The sequence below is a fragment of the Triturus cristatus genome, chromosome 1_2 (assembly GCF_964204655.1).
Source record: "Triturus cristatus chromosome 1_2, aTriCri1.1, whole genome shotgun sequence".
Lineage (NCBI taxonomy): Eukaryota > Metazoa > Chordata > Amphibia > Caudata > Salamandridae > Triturus > Triturus cristatus.
In genome coordinates, this window is record NC_140580.1 from 312,376,323 (window position 1) to 312,393,819 (window position 17,497).

Below are 17,497 nucleotides of genomic sequence, written 5' to 3' on the forward strand. Positions count from 1 at the left end.
ATCTTCTGCTGATGACATATGTGTCTTTATGAAAAAAAATATTTGTAATATATGTATAGCTAAAAATGTATGGAAGAAGACATGGGCAAATAAGTGTCTAAATACAGTATTAGCATCAGCAGAGGATTGCGGTCACGTGAGTTATAGTTGCCTGCAGTAACTATAACGGGGGAATTTCATTGGTTTTTATCAGTAAAATGTCCGCTAACTATAACATGTGTGAAACCTATGGTTTTTTCAGTGAATATATATATGTATGTATATATATATATATATATATATATATATATATTTATATGTAAATATATTACCTACTGGCAGTCGCCAGTAGGTAGTTATAGTTAGGACCTATTAGCCATAGGAAAAGTGTTTTTTGATTTGCTGATATCTTTGGCGCCAGTTGACGAATCTTCGTGAAATTTTCAAAACTAATGAGACGCTCCAGTCACCTCCTGTCTTAAAAGTTTCAGGTCGATTCGTCAAGTGGGGGCAAAGAAAAAAGAGGGGTCCCAAAACACGTTTTCCCCGTGTTAATTTCCTTTGGAATTTTGGAACAGGCTGCAGCCCGAACTGTTGAACAGAATTACACCACATTTGGCAAAAAGGTAGGTCTTGGTCTAGAAAGCATGCTTTTTTTAAATGGTGTAAATCCATTCAGTAGTTGCTGAGAAATTAAAAAAATAAAAATATCGATATCTGAGCACCAAGGAGGATTCGTTAACCCTTCCGGGCACGAGCTTCACTCTGATTGGCTGCCAACACTCTAAACCAGAAGGTGTTTGCAGCCATCTTGTGACTCAGTAAACGAGTCAAAATAAAAAGGTTAAAAAAAGGTAACAAACAAGAAAAGGGGCCAGGGTAGAAACACCCTGACCCCCTAGGCCTGCTCAGGGGGTCCCACAAGGACCCCCAGGCCCAAAAAAAGCATTGATTTTTTATACAAAAAGGCCAAATTCGCACTGGGTGTGTGAGTCTGGCCAAAAATAAAAAACGAAATAAGCGCAGATTCCCGCGCTTTGTTTTCTATAAGCCCCCGGGTGGGCCAGGTCCTGGGGCAATGCCCAGTTAATTTGTGGGGCCCACGGGGGCTCCTGCAGCCCCGGGGACCGACACCTCCCCGGGGTTTTTTTTTACAAAATGCGTTGGGGTGTTCCTGACCCCCATGCTGACCCGGGGACCACCACCTCCCCGGGGCTCAAAATAAATTAATGTGTGTGGTGAGCTCCTGGCCCTCCCTGCACTGCCCTGGGGATCACCACCTCCCCGGGGCTTTGTTCTTGTTAGGAGGGAGGCCGTGCGGCCCCCCTCCAAGAGCCCTAGATGGCTCTGGGGACCACCACCCCTCAGGGGCGGCTCCTGCAATGTTCCAGGGTGCCCACCCCTTGGACATTGCCACTTGCAATGACAGGGCGGGAGCCTTGTGGCTCCCGGCAAAAATTAAAAAAAACAAGGAGAGACCCTGGGGGATGATGTTCCCGGGCCAGAAGTGGCCCAGGCAAGGGGGGGCCATGCAGCCCCCTTCCTGCAAAAAAAGAAAAGAAAAACAAGGCCAGGTCCCAGGGGATGGGGCCCCGGGGCCAGTAGTGGCCCAGGGAACGGGGCCACATGGCCCCCTTCCCGTTTTTTTTTTTAATTCTCAGGCCCTGTGGATGAGGTCCCCAGGGCCCAAAAAATGTTAAGAGAAGGGGGGCCGCACAGCCTCCCTCCTAAAAAATGAAAAAGAAAACAGAAGCCGGCATCTCACCGGATGCCCACCCCCTCCCTGCACCACTCTGCAAACGCGCCTCCTGGCGTGTTTTAGGTTGGGGGATGAAGTCCTCTAGCATCTTATGGTTCCCTAGGGGCCAAGTAGCCCACCAGGTACCTCCAGTAAGCCCTACACAGTGGGATTGCTGAGAGGTGGCATGAGGTCACACCCCTTTTTATACCACTCTTCAAAGGCGCCTGTTGGCGCATTACTGGTGGGGCGATGAGGTCCTCTTGTGTCCTGAGGACCTCAGGACTAAAGTGGACTTCATCCCCCGAGCATCAGTGCTCGAGGGCCAACTACCACTCCTGTTACCTCCAGTAAGTTGCTAAGACGTCTTCAGAGGCCACGCCCCCCTTTCTCCACCACTCTACAAATGCATCTCCTAGCAGACTGCGGGATGGGGGATGAAGTCCAATTTACTCCTGAGGGACTTTGGGGGCCAAGAAGCCCTCCTGGTACCTCCTGAAAGTCTTACGCAGTGGAAATCCTGTGCACTGGTTGGAGGCCCAGCACCCTTTCTCCACTACTCTGCAAGCACGTCTACTAGTTAAAGAAGTGTTTGCAATGCCATAGGTTTCGCATTTGTAAGAGTTAGAGCTATTGGCATTGTAAATGTAAAAGTTTTTTACTAATGTTTTTTGGAGTGGAGTGAAGTGGAAGTACGATGTGTGTAGTGGAATTATGTTGTAAGCTGTCCAGTAAAATTATGTGGATAGAAAGTATGTGGTATTTAGTGTGTATGAATTATGTAGAGTGGGACTATATGTTATGGAGAGTAATTATGTGGTATGGTAGTCTTTGTTGTGAAGTGATAACCTCAGGTTTAGTCTTCTATTTTCCATAGAAGCTCAATTATGAACTCAGAGAGATATTAAAGAAGGAATACTGAGGAGCACTTGTGGACCTAGTCAGAGGTATGAGCAGGGCCACTGGAATTATGCATCTGTTTGGCTGCTCCGACTTTCGTACAGTTATACATTTTCTGCATTAGCCACATAATACATCATCTGCTCCCTAACCTGCAGATTTGAACAAAAAAAGCCTTGTTTCTAGCTTAAACGGCTCAAACGTTACCAAAAATGCAGCAACGAGTGTTACAGCATGGTGGAAGGCCCTTTGCAAACCGAGAATGGTCACCTGTTACTTATTGCTAAATGTGGATGTTAAATTGGTACTAATGGTGTGCAAGCCACTCTTGCTTCCTTCTGAGCCTCTATTGCCTCTTTCTGCATTTCTGTTGATTCTTTCTGCACATTTCTTTCTTTTTCTGCACTTCTCTTGCCTCTTTCTGGGAATCTCTTCAACTTTCTGCACTTCTCTTGCCTCTTTCTGTACCTCTGTTGCTTCTTCCTGCACCTCACTTGTTTCTTTCTGTATGCCTCTGGCCGCTTTCTGTACCCTCTTGCTTCTTTCTGCATATTTCTTTCTTTTTCTGTACTTCTCTTGCCTCTTTCTGCACCCTTCTTCCTTATTTCTGCACCTCTTCTGCCTCTTTCTGCACCCCTCTCTCCTCTTTCTGCACTTCTATTGCCTCTTTCTGTACCTCTCTTGCTTCTTTCAGCACGTCACTTGCCTCTTTCAGCACATTTCACTTGTACAAAACCAGAGAAATTCGGCCGTTATAGTTAGTTGAGCTAACTTCAACTTGCGCCCCCGCAATGCACTGCTGATAACGTCACATATTACATCATTCATGACATGGTCAGTGACATCACTGATGGCAACACTGATGACATCTCAAATAACATCACTGATGACATCACTGATGATATCATCACGTGATAATCTGATGCACCTCCTCATACCCTAATATAACCTTTGATACACCCACTCTAAAATACAGACTACCATTTTTGAAACCATAGACACACTAATACCAGTTACTACATACCCACTCACTGATTCCTAGGTCTACACACACCTACTCATTCACCCATAGATTCACTCATACATGCAGTCACTCATCAATACAGCACTATCATATGCACTAATACACCTATACAGACACTCACACACTGCCACTCATCCATAGCGTTACTCACACACCTAGTCAGTCATGTAAAGAATCAATCACACTCCCATTTACTCACCCATACAGTTATACACACACACCACCTCACTTTTTCATACAGATACTAACACATTCTCTCTTATACAATCACTGAAAGTAGCACACTCTTATCCATACAGACACTCTCACAATCACTCACTCTCACATATAGTCATTTATAAACTCCAACACTCACATATACTGCCTTTCACATATGGAGTTACTCATACATGTACCACTGAGACATCCATTCACTCACCAACACACCCATATACACACTCACCCCCCATACAGCCCTCCACAGATGCACACTTGAACCCATACACCCAGTGAATCACCCACTCACACATCTATGCACAGAGTCACATAACCCCCACCCACCCACACAGACACTCATGCACCCATACAGATACTCAGACACTCAGACAACCAATGAAAAACCCATTTAGATACTCATGTAGCTACTCACTAACCCATGCAGCCGCATAACGTAACGTCCCTGAAACCTGTTTTTTTCGGTGAATATATATATATATATAAACATATATATATATATATAGACATAAAAAACGGATGAAATTGTGCAACGAAGGAAACGGTGACTGTGAAACCATTTTGGGGGTTCATTAGATAACCTTAAACAGAAAAATTGTACTTACCCTCATTGCACTGTTAAATTTGGTACATATTACGAACTGAAAATCATGAATTAACTGTCTCTTTAAATTCAGTGTGGTAGCATGGACTGGTGTCCTTTTTCAATGTCTAAAAGTCACGTTATTTAAAACTCCAACGAACCCACCGATACAACATCACGGCATATGATTAAGAGTCTGCTGACTCGAAACGCGTCATGCCTATCATTTTTTTAAATAAAAGAAATGTTTTTTAACAAGCATTTGTTGGTGTGGCCCGGATTACGCTGCTGCAGGAGCGCGTGTTGCTTTGAATATTTACAGGTGTCTGACACACCTCTAACCGGGCCCCGATCCGTGAGGTGGAGGCGCTTCTATTGTGTCAGGAGATATGTGGAAGCTTTAAGCTCTTTTGAAGGAGTGCCCACCGGCTGGCATAGAGAACATGAACGAAGCTTCGCTGGAAGGGCCATTTGAAAAGGCCCACCTGAACTTGGGAAATGAACTTGTTACCAGCCAGGATATGCGAAAGGATTCTTCCTGGAACGCACGCCATGCTTGAAACGATCATCGTGTGAAGAATGATCTGTGAAGGTAGGCGGTGGTAGCGGGACTGAAACCTGTGAAATACTGTGACCGAGTTATGGAATTATCCTTTGAAGCAATGTTTGCACTCGGTTAACAGAGAAGCAAGGAAAGTCTTGCCAACATCGACATTGAAACCAATGAAAACGTAATTAAAGGGCAGTTATGGAGTATTATGGGAACTGCAGTCTTTGGTACTGTGAGAAAGACATAAAAAACGGATGAAATTGTGCAACGAAGGAAACGGTGACTGTGAAACCATTTTGGGGGTTCATTAGATAACCTTAAACAGAAAAATTGTACTTACCCTCATTGCACTGTTAAATTTGGTACATATTACGAACTGAAAATCATGAATTAACTGTCTCTTTAAATTCAGTGTGGTAGCATGGACTGGTGTCCTTTTTCAATGTCTAAAAGTCACGTTATTTAAAACTCCAACGAACCCACCGATACAACATCACGGCATATGATTAAGAGTCTGCTGACTCGAAACGCGTCATGCCTATCATTTTTTTAAATAAAAGAAATGTTTTTTAACAAGCATTTGTTGGTGTGGCCCGGATTACGCTGCTGCAGGAGCGCGTGTTGCTTTGAATATTTACAGGTGTCTGACACACCTCTAACCGGGCCCCGATCCGTGAGGTGAAGGCGCTTCTATTGTGTCAGGAGATATGTGGAAGCTTTAAGCTCTTTTGAAGGAGTGCCCACCGGCTGGCATAGAGAACATGAACGAAGCTTCGCTGGAAGGGCCATTTGAAAAGGCCCACCTGAACTTGGGAAATGAACTTGTTACCAGCCAGGATATGCGAAAGGATTCTTCCTGGAACGCACGCCATGCTTGAAACGATCATCGTGTGAAGAATGATCTGTGAAGGTAGGCGGTGGTAGCGGGACTGAAACCTGTGAAATACTGTGACCGAGTTATGGAATTATCCTTTGAAGCAATGTTTGCACTCGGTTAACAGAGAAGCAAGGAAAGTCTTGCCAACATCGACATTGAAACCAATGAAAACGTAATTAAAGGGCAGTTATGGAGTATTATGGGAACTGCAGTCTTTGGTACTGTGAGAAAGACATAAAAAACGGATGAAATTGTGCAACGAAGGAAACGGTGACTGTGAAACCATTTTGGGGGTTCATTAGATAACCTTAAACAGAAAAATTGTGCTTACCCTCATTGCACTGTTAAATTTGGTACATATTACGAACTGAAAATCATGAATTAACTGTCTCTTTAAATTCAGTGTGGTAGCATGGACTGGTGTCCTTTTTCAATGTCTAAAAGTCACGTTATTTAAAACTCCAACGAACCCACCGATACAACATCACGGCATATGATTAAGAGTCTGCTGACTCGAAACGCGTCATGCCTATCATTTTTTTAAATAAAAGAAATGTTTTTTAACAAGCATTTGTTGGTGTGGCCCGGATTACGCTGCTGCAGGAGCGCGTGTTGCTTTGAATATATATATATATATATATATGGGGCAACCTTTACGTTGGAATGTTAGCGGCCTGCCCGGTCGCGAAGACGCCGCCCTGCCTCCTTGGCAGATCCTGCGTTTGGCAAACACTAAGCGCGTTCAAGGAACGAGGAGGTCCGTGTGAGGGGACATTATCAAAAATCAGTTCGAGCAGTGGTTTTCACCCTTCCTGCCCACTGGGGTTAAAACGAGATTTATTTGAAAGGCACAGCAGCACTCACTTGAGTAAAACTAAGGGGAACCACAAGTACCAGCATACCTTGAGACACGCCCACAGGGGCGGGACTTGGAAAGTTTATCAGGTGTTCCCTGGATGCTGCTGACTGCAGTTCTTCAAGCCCGTGATCAAGGACACAGAGGTGTTTGAAACGCGTTGGGCGATTTTATGAATTGGGATGGTGTTCGTTGCTGCCCTGCTGAAGTCCTCCATTAAAGGAAGCAATCCTCCTTGTGAGTCGGCGTCTTCTTTTGGGGCAACCTTTACGTTGGAATGTTAGCGGCCTGCCCGGTCGCGAAGACGCCCCCCTGCCTCCTTGGCAGATCCTGCGTTTGGCAAACACTAAGCGCGTTCAAGGAACGAGGAGGTCCGTGTGAGGGGACATTATCAAAAATCAGTTCGAGCAGTGGTTTTCACCCTTCCTGCCCACTGGGGTTAAAACGAGATTATTTGAAAGGCACAGCAGCACTCACTTGAGTAAAACTAAGGGGAACCACAAGTACCAGCATACCTTGAGACACGCCCACAGGGGCGGGACTTGGAAAGTTTATCAGGTGTTCCCTGGATGCTGCTAACTGCAGTTCTTCAAGCCCGTGATCAAGGACACAGAGGTGTTTGAAACGCGTTGGGCGATTTTATGAATTGGGATGGTGTTCGTTGCTGCCCTGCTGAAGTCCTCCATTAAAGGAAGCAATCCTCCTTGTGAGTCGGCGTCTTCTTTTGGGGCAACCTTTACGTTGGAATATATATATATATATATATACATATTACCTACTGGCGGTCGCCAGTAGGTAGTTATAGTTAGGACCTATTATCCATAGGAAATCCGCAACATACTATCTGGAATAACTTTGGCGCTGGTTGACGAATCTTCGCAAAATTTTCAAAACTGGTGGGGTGCTCCGGTCTGTTCTTATCCTGAGAGTCTCGGGGTGATTCGTCAAGAGGGGGCAGAGAAAAAAGGGGGGTCCCAAAACATGTTTTCCCCATGCAATTTTCCATAGGAACCGTTAATCGCAGCTGCAGCCCGAACTGCTGAACGGAATTACACGAAATTTGGCAACGAGATAGCCCTTGGTTCACACTCGTGCCTTTTGGTTAAATGGTGTAAATCCGTTCAGTAGCTGCTGAGAAAATCAAAAGTAAAATCATAGATATATCTGGGCGGAGCCTAATCACACATCTCATCGTAAGATCTGATTGTCTGTCAGCACTTCATCCAAGAAGTGTTGGAAACCATCTTGGGACCAATATACATGATAGCACCTCATTAAAAAGCATTGCAGTTAATAGAAGGTTTTAAGACTTTAGTTACATTATAAATCATTTGTTGATGGTACCATTCACATTTTAGGAATTGTGGTGTGTTCTATGGTGATTTTACCATGTGAAAAAGCCTTCGGCTGGGATATCATGAATCATGCTTGAGAGAAAATATTTTCGCGTGCTTTTCCCACAGAGGTTTGGAAGGTGATCTATAAGCTAAACGGAGAGCATATTTTCTGTAAATTCACATTATCTTTCGCAGTCATGTGAGAATGAAGTCTGACATTCTCAGTAAAACATGTACATCCAACAAGGGCAGAGACTGTCAGTTGATTCCTTTGTGTTCTACTGCAGCTTCCCAGAGTGTTCTAAAGAACAACTAGAGCGCTAACAGTCCTACTTATGACAAACGTATGGCACACCTGAAGCCATCTTGATTGGAATAAAGTGGTAACTCTTAAAACATTTAATTTAAAAAGGAACAAAATTAGGGGGTTCATTTTGCAATAGAAAGTATAATTAGTGCTGCAGAAAGGAACATTAGGGCACATTTTGAGTGACTTCTCAAATCCTCTTCTACTTCATTACAAAATTCTGACATGCAGACTGAAACATGCACTTTCAAAACCAACAGCAGACTTCCCTGGTGAGCAGTAGCTTTACTACAGTGATCTAATGAGCAACTAGAGTGCTAACATTCTGAATTTATGGCAAATGTGTGACAGATCTGAAAGCCTTCTTGATGGAATCAAAGTAAAAAACTGAAAGTATTTCTTACTGAGGAGACTGTAGTAAATGAGGAAATTAGGAAACTTCATAACAAATAAGTCTCCCAAGATGGCCACCAGAGACAAAAGAGCCCAAATGTAGCACAAATATCACCCAGATGTAGCCCAAGTATAGCCCGATGACAGAATGTCCCAGAATGTTTTAAAGAACAACTAGAGCGCTAACAGTGCTTACTTATGCGGCGGGTCTCGGAAGAGTAAGAAGATGCCGCAGAAAGCTCAGACGAAGGTTCAGACCCGGAGCGTTAAGACAAAACAGCCAGTCGAGGGAAAACCAGCTGAGGGAAAGCTGGTCCAGGCTAAAGACATTGTAAGTGAATCTTTGCTTTCATCAAAAATCGAGACTAATGAAAAAGCGGGAAACGTTATGGGTGCCAATTTGTTTGAAAAATTCCCACTGTCGCAACGTAATCCTAAACAAGGCACTCTTTCACTTCATGGTTTTTTTTAATAAAAAAACGTCAAAACATAGGGATACTGTATCTTCAGTTTCTTTAACATCTGTGGTGGATACATTCGTGCCTACAATTGATGATACTGTTGTTATAACAGAGTGGAATGCAGACATAACAGCAGTAATTACGGATTCAGACTTACGGGCTCCTGGTTTGCAAGAGAGTATGGGAGATAGAGTCCTAACTGATTTACTACAATGCACAGGGACTGTTGAGACCTCTCTGAATATTGACTCTAATCTTTCGGAACAGGCTTTAATTCATCAAGAGGGTGGCGAAAAATTCTACTCCCTGTCTGACCACACGTCTGATGAAAGTTTAAATTGTAGTAAGGACTGGGCGGATTATACTGCAGAGAGCAGCTTTTTAGGAGAGGACGAAGATGATGGGGATGTAAGAACCAATCTAACTTCGTCTAATACAAGTACTGCCACAGTCAAGAGATGTAAAAAGAAGGGGTCTCATAATCATACTCTCACTAAATCCATTGTAAAAGGCGCCGTGAATACTACACCTGATCTTGTAAGTAGGCCTGATATTCATTTGGACAATAATCAAGAGGCAGAAACCAGGACTGAAATTGTAGAATCTTTTCCTTATTCTGAATGTGCAAATAATTTGGTTGAGACCCCCTCTGAAATTACGCTAACTACCATTTATAATACTATGATGGCGCATCGGGCAGAGAGTAAATCCGAAAATCTTCGTACACAAGCCACCTGTACTAAAATTAAAAATACTATTCGTCGAGCAATCAAAATCTCTACTGAGACCGCTGACAGAGTAACTGAAGCTGAAGCACGTATTCTGGCTTTGGAGGAAGAGTCTGGATCCCAGAAACAAGAACTCGAGGTTGTTAAAACCCTCAGGGATGACCTTTCTTATAAGCTAACGGGCCTAGAAAATCAGGCTCGAAGAAACAATTTACGATTTCTTGGAATACCTGAAAAGAAGGAAGGGACTGATGTCAGACAATTTATTATTGGACTTTTAAATGAGGCTTTTCCTGATTTAAAATCATGGGATTGGGCAAAAGAAGTCCAAAGAGCGCATCGCTTCCCCTTCTCTATTAAGAAACCTCGACAGGGTGAGATAGATTATCCTCGGGCAATACTAGTCAGTTTTAACAATTTCCTCGCAAGAGAAGAAATCTCAGCTTTAGCCAGACCCGAGAATAAAGTAATTGCAAAAGGATGCACTTTTTTTGTGCAGCCCGATTTCTGTCAGGCAACCGTGGCCCAACAGTGGCATCTTAGACAACCAATACCTGATTTTCAGGAAAAGGGGGCCACTGTTTACCTTCAGAATCCGGCCAAACTAAAAATCTTGTGGAAAGGGCAAACAAAATTTTTCTTATCAGAGATTAAGGCTAAGGAATTTTTGCATACATTATAAAAATATTTCTACATTACATTAAATTCAATCTTTGAGTTATTAGGGTTATATTGGATTCTAATGGTTTTTGTTTTGTCTGCCTCTGCTTTGCTCTTCTTGAGGTGTGCGGAGCTAGAATGACGCGGCACTCCATACTTTACAGGAACTGACAGTTCCTGAGCCGCATATGTGGGGGAGGGGGGTGGTTCGCTGGTCATGGACCAGGGGGTGGAGGTGGAGGTGGTGGTGGTGGGGGGTGGGGTGTAATGCAGCAACAATGGTTGACCTGGGCTTTATAAAACAGATTAGGTGGATTATTATAAGATATCAGAGTTATAAGAATGTCAAGAATCAATTTAAAAAGTTATCGCTTATCGTTTTTTTCAAAATTCTAAAATGACGAGGAAAATTAAAATTTGTTCGTTAAATATCAATGGTTTAAATGATTTCAAAAAGCTAGGGATTTTGTAGCATTTGGTGCAATCTTTGCAATTTGATATTCTTTGTCTACAAGAGACACATATTCCATGGTCTAAGAGGAGTTTGCTGAAAAATCTTGGTCTTGAGCTTTTAACCTGTTCCAAACAAATGGGAGCCACAAGAGGAGTTGCTGTTCTCATAAAACAAAGGTTTGGTAAATGTGTTAGAACTTTAGGTGATAAATGGGGTAGATAGGGAATAGCGGAAATTATTATTGAAGGGATTAAATTTACTGTTTGTTCTATATACGGTCCAAACTTAGATGATAAGGAAGTATTTAATCTAATTAACTCCGAGTTAGCTGATTGGAATTATCCTTTAATTCTGTGTGGAGATTTTAATATTCACATTGATGCTAATTGTAATATCAGAAATACTTGGAATTATAAAGGTCGCAAAATCCAAACCATTAGAGCTCTTAGAGAACTAATTTTAGGGAATGGATTGATAGATGTATGGAACAAGCTTAGACCCACGGAGCCGGGTTTCACTTATTTCTCAGCTCCACATCAAAAATGTGTTCGTTTAGATTATTTTTTTATTTCTGCAAAGTTCACTGAAAATATAAGTATAGATGTTCTACCACAAATCATTTCTGATCACAATCCTATTGTATTAGAATTATTATTTTCTCCCCAGGAATATTTTCAACAAAAGCCATGGTCATTTCAAAGAAATGTATTGTTAGACCAGGATTATTTAGCTCACATGGCTCTGATTATAAAGGAATTCTTTTTGTATAATAATAATACGGCTTCGATTCAGATAGTTTGGGACACTTTTAAGTCGACTATCAGAGGAGAGACTTTGAGTTATTCAAAATATCGTTTTAAAAAAAAAAAACTGAATTTAAGGCCGCCTTGGACCATATAACTCATGCAGAATTAAAACTAGCATCTTGTATTAGAGTTGGTTTTGGTGTACAGGAAGCTCAAAAAGTTCTGGCTTCTGAGCGGTCAGTTGTCTACTCTTATTTGGCAGAGCAGGTAGCAGCAAAATACAAATTATTTAAAAAAGAATGCTATGAACTAAGTGAGCAAACGGGCAGAATACTATCGCAAAGATTGCGGCAGGAAGCCGCTATAACTGATATAATTAAAATTACTGACCAAGATGGTGTAAGCCAAGAATCTAGGTCCGGAGTATTGAAGGCATTCCGGGATTTTTATCAATCATTGTATAATCAATCGAATGATGGTGCTAGTGTAAGGAGCGATGCATCCAGCTATTTTTTAAATTTATATTGTTTCTCCTCCCTTAATGAAGACCAAAGAGTAGTTTTATCTGCTCCAATCACTTGGGAAGAGATAGAAGGGGCTATTCTTGGGCTAGCTCCTGGTAAAGCAGTCGGCCCGGATAATATTCCCTTGGAATTTTATCGAACGTTCCGCAACGTTCTGAAATTTGAGTTGTTGAAAATTTTTCAAGCAGCATTTCATGGTCGATCGCCTCCTTCATGGTCATTAGCTACTATAGTTGTATTTAAAAAAAAGGAAAAGATTCTATGGATCTTGGGTCATATAGACCAATTTCTTTAATAACTTCCAATAGTAAGATCTTTTCTAAAATTTTAGCAAATAGGTTAAATGATCTGATGCCTAATTTAGTTGCTAAATTTCAACATGGCTTTATCAAAAAGAGGGATACAACGGATCATATAAGAAGGATTATTGCTCTCTTGGACTGGGCGCAGGCCTCGGGATCCCCAGTCGGAGTGGCCCTATTGGACGCCGAGAAGGCCTTTGATAGGGTCGACTGGGGGTTCCTTTGGCGTGTCCTGGCCTGGAAGTGCTTCCCTGTCGAATTCATAACAGCTTTGAATGCTTTATATAATGAACCTAAGGCCGTAATACGAATAGCTTCCGACATTTCTACCACATTATCTATAACGAGGGGAACTGGGCAAGGATGCCCCTGCTCCCCCTTGTTATTTGCGCTTTACATAGAACCATATTTGCAAAAACTTATGAACCAGGATAGTATCCCCCCGGTTATAATTCACCAAATAGAATATAAAATCTTTGCTTATGCTGACGATGTCGCGATTGTCACATCGGATATTAATCTAGCTTTTCGTAAGATTATAGAATCAGCTCGTGAATTTGGCTTATATTCCAGTTATAAACTTAATATTGCAAAAACACAGATAATTCACTCTGCAGCTGATCCACCAACTGATCTAACATTATCAGCTATGGCCTTTTATTTAGGTGTGAAACTGTCCGCCAAGGTGGAAGATATTTTAGGGCTTAATCTCGATCCATTACTTGCTTCCACTAATAGGTCTCTTGAAAGGTTAAATAATTTACATCTCTCTCTCTATGGTCGCACCAATGCTGTCAAGATGCTTTCTTTCCCTAAATTTCTTTATTTTTTTCGGACTATACCCTTGCTGTTCCCTTCTAGCTTTTTTGTTAAACTAGATAGAATAATTTCAAGATTCTTATGGGGATATAAAAGAGCTAGGAGGTCTCTTAATTGGTGTACCCTACCTATGCTAAGAGGAGGTTGGGGAATGCCGAATTTCCGTTTATATTATTTGGCAGTATCGCTTAGGTTTATGAGTGTTCTAATCTTTCAAGAAACAATTATAGATGACTTTACATATCCTTCAATCTATGAAATGATCCTTGGTGCTCAAGCACGACAATGTTTAGTATGTTTCTCTGAACCAAGTTATTATAAAAAAACAAAATTTAAAGTCATGTTAACGGCTTATCACTTATGGAAGCAATTTAAGAAAAGATTCTGTTTGAATAGTAATCTTACCTACTATACACCACTACTTGATAATCCGATGCTGCCAATAATATTCACTGATCATGTTATGTATCGATGGCAAAGTTTTAACATAACCCGGTTAGGGGATCTTTATCAAGAAGAGCAATTCCTAACATTTGCGTATCTACAACAACAATACAATCTGCCCAAAGCCGATTTTTTCAAATATCTGCAAATACGCAGTTTTTTAAGTAAAATTTTTTTATTGAATACTAATAAAATTTACTAAATTGATGTATTGGAATGCTGCTGGAAACAAAACAGAATCGGGGTGATTTATCAGACAATGATAAATCGATTAGAAGACAATCTTGAATTTTTTAATATAAAATGGCAAAGGGATTTGGGTATAGAGAGTATTAATGTATCTGATGCATTGGCATTGTCTGACCTAGTTTTACGTAATGGATCTTTAAAAAGCAAATTCTTTATGAGTATATTTGATCTATATTATACCCCGGCCAAATTATTGAAATGGAATGCTAATAGAGGCGATAAATGTAGCCGATGTGGATTTCCTGGTGCAAATTCTATCCATATGTTTTTTTTTTGTCCAAAAGTAACTCAATTTATTTTTGAAGTTGAAAAATTTTGAAATAATATCATGAATTCACCAGTAACACTTTCTGCTGAACTTGTAATACTTGGTATCCAATCAAATCCCGATAGGCGGCAGTCAACTGCTGAAGAAGGTTTTTTATTTATATCTATGTCTATCTTTAGATTTTGTATAACCTCACATTGGCTTGATATCAATCCTCCTTCATTTTCCAGTGGCATTCTAAATTGTTAAATATTTATCAATTAGAGAAGGCTGTGTATTGTCTAAAGGGGAAGAAAAAGAAGGCTTTTGGTTTAAAAATTTGGGCTTCTATTCATAATTGGATTCAATCCTAAAAATCTAATCTGTCTTTTTATGTTAACGCCGTTAAAGTGATGTTTAGTTCTGTTTAATAATTTTATTTTACTCATTTGTTTGATCTGTAATGCTCGGCTGACTATTTGCTGCTATAAAAGTCAATAAAAATAAATAAATAAAAAACAGTGCTTACTTATGATAAAAGTATGGCACACCTGAAGCCATCTTGTAGTCAAGGCCCTCCACCACCTGCAGGCTTCCACCTGCGCCTCATCCCTGGTGGCCAGTGGTGGCCTTAGGTTCGTATCCGCTTTGTTGTGTGTGCCTGTAACTGTCTGCCCGCCCCTCTTCTGTGTCCCCCTGCCCCCGCTCGCCACTTTGCTTCTGCGCCCCCTTTTGATTCTGTACCCCTCGCCAATTGTGCCCCCTTTTATTTTGTACCCCTTGTGTTGACTTCTGTGCCTTCTGTGACTTCTGTGACCCCTTTTGATTCTGTACCCCTCGCCAACTGTGCCCCCTTTTATTTTGTACCCCTTGTGCTGACTTCTGTGCCCTCTTCTTGAGTCCGTGCCCCATGCCTGTCTCCTTTCCCCCGTCCCTGCCGCTGTTTCCCCTGCGGCCCCGCCCCCTCTGCACCCATTCGCTCCACCCGACACTTGCCTCCCGCCTCCCAGCTGCTCCTCCCTCCCCACCTCGCCATATATGGCGGCCGCTGTGCGGCTGCGCCGCTGGCGTGCCAAAGGCGCGCCTAAGGCAAGCCCGTCTGTGCCCGTCCGTGCCTGGACCGTGCCCAGCGCCAGAACCCCTGCCCCCCACACCAGCCACGAAGACCTCCTCCACTACGATGCCAACACCCTCGTTGCTCTCAACCCAGGAAGGACACACACCTGCTGCAAGGCTGCCCGAAGCGCACCCACGGTCCCTTCACCTGCCTGAACTGCAGCTTCTCCTGCCTTGAAAGTGCCGAGACACCCGCCACAACGGAACCCAACCAGCTTAGATGCATCCTGATCAACACCCGCTCCGCACACAAACACACCGTCGAGCTCTGGGACCTACTCGACACCGCATCCCCGGATGTCGCCTTCTTGACCGAGACCTGGATGAACGAAGCCTCCTCGCCAGACATCGCCATAGCCATCCCCGACGGGTACAAAATCACCCGCAGAGACCGCACCAACAGGGCCGGAGGAGGAATTGCCATCGGCCACAAAAACACCATCAGGGTCTCAACAAACACCAACGACACCCTCAGCACTGCCGAACACATGCACTTCCAGATCCACACGGACCCCAAGACCACCCTAAGAGGCACCCTCGTCTACAGACCGCCAGGACCCCGACCTCAATTCTGCGACTCCATCGCCGACCTCATCAGCACACACGCACTGACCTCCACCTACTACATCCTCCTCAGAGACCTGAACTATCATCTGGAGAACAACAACGACAACAACTCCTCCACCCTGATCGACAACCTCGCCAACCTAAAACAGCTCGTCACGACGCCGACCCACATCGCCGGTCACAAACTTGATGCCATCTTCTCCTCAAGCCCCCACGTCACCTTCAGCCACGCCTCTGAACTAACCTGGACAGACCACTACTGCATCCACTTCTCCTTCCAAAAACCCCTCACACACCACAGCACCATACAGACCCCCCCACCGCTGCTTGGGCAAAGTCACTGAAGAACAACTACAGACAAGCCTTGCGCTCAACCCTCCGACCAACCCCACCAACCCCGATGATGGTGCACTCACCCTCGAACGCTGGATGAACAACTGCGCCAACACCGTAGCCCAGCTGAAAAAACCCACCAACAGAGACACCAGCAAAAGAGCCAGCTGGTTCACCCCGGAACTCCTCAACTCAAAGCGCACCTGCCGGAAATTGGAGAACATATGGCACAGCGACAAGACGCCGGACAGTCGCGTTGCCCACAAAGACGCCATCCGCAACCGCCACCACCTCATCAGGACCGCCAAAAGGACCTCTTTCGCAGACTGCCTTGACAACAATGCACACAACAGCAAGGAGCTCTTCCAGCGCCAACGACATCCCTCCATCGCAAGCCCTGTGCGACTCCCTCGCCACCTTCTTTCTCCGAAAAATCACCAACATCCATGACAGTTTCAAACCCCGGACAACCCCTGTGGGCCCCGTCGCACCGGACCCACCGCACCCCACCGTCCACGACTCCCTGACAACCTGGGCCAACATGAGCATCGAGGACACAATCAAGACCATGGGCACAATCCACTCCGGATCCCCGTCCGACCCTCTACCACACCACATCTTCAACAAAGCCGGCAATTCCATTGCACCCCACCTGCGCAACATCATCAACCTCTCCTTCGAGACCGCTACCTTCCCTGAGAACTGGACGCACGCAGAGATCAACGCCCTACTGAAGAAACCCAAGGTGGATCTGAGCGACCTCAAGAACTTCCGGCCCATCTCCCTGCTTCCGTTCCCAGCAAACGTCATCAAGAAGATAGTTAGCACCCAGCTCACCCGTCACCTCGAAGACAACAACATCCTGGACCCCTCCCAATCAGGATTCCGCAGCAACCACAGCACTGAGACCGCCTTCATCGCCGCCAAAGACAACATCAGGATCCTTCTAGACAACGGCGAGACGGTGGCCGTCATCCTGCTGGATCTCTCCGTCACCTTCGACACCGTCTGCCACCACCCACTACGCCCGCGACTCCAAGACGCAGGGATCCGGCAGAAGGCCTTGGACTGGACCACCTCCTTCCTCTCC